The following is a 3,915-nucleotide window of genomic DNA, read 5'->3' as shown; positions in this document are numbered from 1 at the left end:
CAAAGGACAGAGAGTTGGGAAGATTTCTAAACATTGAGCTCTCAGTGTTTTTAGATAGTGGGGCAAGGACAGTAGTAGCTACCTGATAAAGTTTCCAGTTTACAGTTTCAATGTTTGTGGCCATGGTATGGACATCAGTGTCACAACCAGGGTTACTTTCTGGAGCAGAGTTTGGAAAATGTGGGGAATTTCTGTGGAATTTTTGAGGAGTTTATGTAGTAGTAGCTCCTGGCACAAAGTCTGCCTACACGTGGTTTGTTGTGATGATGAGTTATTTGAAGTTTATAACACTTTATCTGGCTCCAGTGTGCAGAAAATTTTCAGATCCTGAGGGGAAAGGGAAGATACAAGACGATGTGAATCCCAGTAATCACCTGGGCAGTCAAGTCTTAGTTCTCAGTGACGCCAAGTCAGGAGAATGAAAAAAAAAATTGGAAATATCAATTTGTAGAGTGGTAAGTAGATACTGAAGGAAACTAGAAGAATTGAGGATTTGATAAGAACCAACACACTTGTACAATTTACAGCTAGATAGTAAAACCTCAAAGAAAATGAGTAGAATTAGAATATGATCATCCATAAGGGTCTGCTATACTTTTCCCTTTTTTTTGAGTTAGAATCTCCCTCTGTTGCCCAGGCAGGAGTGCAGTGGCGTGCTCATGGACACCACAGCCTTGACCTGCTGGGCTCAGGCGATCCTTCCACCTCAGCCTTCCAAGGAGCTGGAACCCCAGACTGCTTTTCCTTTAGGAAATGAAGGAAGGAAGGAAGGAAGGAAGGAAGGAAGGAAGGAAGGAAGGAAGGAAGGAAGGAAGGAAGGAAGGAAGGAAGGAAGGAAGAGAAAGGAAGGAAGGAAGGAAGGAAAAGGAAGGAAGGAAGGAAAGAAAACCTGCTTATTAAAAGGAAAAACAGAAATGCACATTTTTGTTCTTTAGGAAATTTGATCCACCGGGCTCAGTGCCTCAGCCTGTAATCCCAGCACTTTGGGAGGCCAAGGCAAATGGATTGCCTGAGCCTACGGGTTCGAGACCCACCTGGGAAATTTGGCAAGACCTCATCTCTACAATAAATCAAAAAAATTAGCCGGGCGTGGTAGTGGGCACCTATAGTTCTGGCTACTTGGAAGGCTGAGGCGGAAGGATCTCCAGAGTCCCGCAGGTGGAGGCTGCGGTGGTCAGGAGCATGCCACTGCACTCCAGTCTGGGTGACAGAGTGAGACTCCAACTCATAAAAAAAAAAGAAATTTGATCAACTTGTCAAGAAATGTCCGGGCATGGCTATGTGCATCCTTGGTGGGGGCACCAGGCAGTAAAGGTGGCTGGATAGTATGTGGCTCTTCCAGGGTGGTCTGTCCCTCGGGCATCACTAATCTAAGCCATTGCCAAGCAGGCTTCAGTCCCATGGCAATGTTCGTGGCACTTCCTCCTAAGGGCACCCCAAACATCTTCCTCAAGAGCCCACCAGTCTCGTGCCTGTGAGTCAGGGCTGGCCTACCCCGAGGACTGCAGGATGCAGGGTGGACTCTAAGGCATCTAGTCCTGGTCAGTAGGGTCTGAACCACAGCAGTAGATTGGGGCTGCAGGCGGTATCATTGCTGTCTGGATTTCTTCGCCTTCTAAAAGCTGAAATTTGTACGTCTGTTCAATATTCTTTGTTTCTGAACAAAATAGTCAGCCTGGGCAGTTGCTTCCTCATGATTCCAGGATGTAGTTCACCTTGAGCATGATTTCATTAACAGTAGAAGCTTCCAACTCAAAACAGAGGTGTTTATAGTCATGATTGCTTAGACACATGAATTTAAACATTGTGTGACTGGGGCTTTTTCTTCAGCAAGGTCACAGGCACAGAGCAGGTCAGAATTGATTGAGATGGGTTTCTGCTTAATTCAAAATGTAGTGCTGACTTTCTGATTCATAACAGGGTCTATTTCTCCTTTGTTTCCAGAGATACTTAAATGTACATCAGTTGTGATCCATGAAGCTGACTTTGAATGACTTGTAATGGTAACTGCTAAGCCTATCCTGTACTGTGCTTATGTCAATCTGTGAATCCTCCTCAAAAATCTCGTCTGCCCTTGAACTGTTCTCATGGACCTGGCAGAACTCCCATGTTCTATGGCTCTCCAAAGTGCTCTCCAGGTCAACAGCGACATAGGGCTCGCTCTGCTCTAGGCAGTACTGAGGGCCTGAAGTTTTCTGGGATCCTTTTCTTCGCTTCACTGCCTTTAGCAAGATTTTCTTCATGATGACCTTTGTGTTGTCCATCTGAATAAGGGAGAATCCATGAACAATATTTATTCAGACAAAAAGAAACTTTTTGGATGTCAGACAAGGAAATGAATACTTTTCCTATCTTTTTTTTTTTTTTTTTTTTAGAGATGAGGTCTTGCCATGTTGCCCAGGCTGGTCTCGAACCCGTCGGCTCAGGCAATCCTCTCACTTCGGCCTCCCAAAGTGCTGGGATTACAGGCGTGAGCCACTGCACCCAGCTGGAAATGAATACTTTTCAACCAGGACCAAAGTACTTAAGCCAAACTTACGAATGGACTCATTGGAATCCACCTTTCCATGATCCTCAGCAAAAGGCAGGTCACAGGACTGACATTGTCGGTTAGCTTCGTCTCCAGTCGTTTGCTTGTTCACTGCCAACAGATAAGCCCAATCAGGTCCCACACCCTGGTGCTGCTGCCCATCGTCATATTGACAGCAATCTGTCCTGGCTCAAGTGCAAGGCGAGATAGACATCCATCTTCTTGGTTGCTGTTGTACCTACAGGACCCTTGCCATCAAATTTGGAGTACTCATTAAAGGGGTTATTTATCTGCCGAAGGCACTGCTCCAGGAGTACAGATGATATTGACTGCTTCCCAGAATCTGGAGGCTTCTCTTTGAGGGTTTTTTCTTTCTTTCTTTCTTTCTTTCTTTCTTTCTTTCTTTCTTTCTTTCTTTCTTTCTTTCTTTCTTTCTTTCTTTCTTTCTTTCTTTTTTAAAAGATTTTTATTTTAAATTTGTGGGGTACAATTCAGGGTTAGGTATACAAATGTTCATTATGCAGATACACTTGTGTGTGCCTCCACCTCCCCTGGCAGTTCACTTCACTTTCTTTCTTTTTTTTTCCTCTCTTTTAATTTTTTTATTTTAAAGATGTGGGGTGCAATATTCAGGGTTAGGTCTACACATGTTCATTATGCAGACAGAGAGGTTTTTTTCTTTTTTTTTTTTCAGAGTGACTTTGATTCCTGGGCTGCCTGCTTAGAATTTCTTTCTTTCCACTGAATATTTTTGCATTTGATTGGGTTTTGTCTCTCTTTTCGGAGTCATTCTAACCTTTGAGCTGAATCTGAATGTCTTCTAATACCAAGGTCCCAACGTGAGGTAATATTGACTGACTGGTTTTATCCACAGCCCTGAGTCTCACCACTGCATTTCTGAATTTCTGATCCACTGCCTCCAGGCATTGAAGAAGGGTAACGCTTCTCTTGGTCAACATCATGATCAGTGAGAACCATTTCACACATTCCCAAGTCATCACTTGTCACACGTGACTGTCGAATATGAGCTAAAATGATAGTTGGAATTGTCCAAGAAGGCCATCCTTTCTGTGGGCCAATATCCTTAAAAGGCGGTTTTCTCCTCTTCGTGTTGTTTCCCAAGCTCACCCACCCTCCGCCAAGATCCAGTTAAAGGGAGCCTGGTACAATACAGTGACTCTCCAGCATCTCCACAGACACACCTGGGTTTGAATCCTGGTTCTGTTTCATGCCAGCTGTGTAATTTATCCTGAGTCTTCCTAATCTGAAGCTGCTTCCACACTATGGACCAGGTTGGCCCAGGACATGTTCCTGAAGGGAGGGCATGGATCTCCCATGCCTCTAGGTCCCTGTTCTGAACTCTGCGCTCTCAGGATTCCTGGGAA

General features: G+C 44.5%; 1 pseudogene; it reads right to left on the bottom strand.

Annotated features, from left to right (window-relative positions):
* Positions 1 to 1,588: 1,588 nt before the first annotated feature.
* Positions 1,589 to 3,593, bottom strand: LOC103255022 (annotated as a pseudogene).
* Positions 3,594 to 3,915: the final 322 nt, after the last annotated feature.

This window comes from Carlito syrichta, unplaced genomic scaffold, assembly GCF_000164805.1.
Source record: "Carlito syrichta isolate Samal-C Ts95f unplaced genomic scaffold, Tarsius_syrichta-2.0.1 Scaffold287763, whole genome shotgun sequence".
In the NCBI taxonomy this organism is placed as follows: domain Eukaryota; kingdom Metazoa; phylum Chordata; class Mammalia; order Primates; family Tarsiidae; genus Carlito; species Carlito syrichta.
This window is presented reverse-complemented; position numbering and strand designations above follow the sequence as displayed.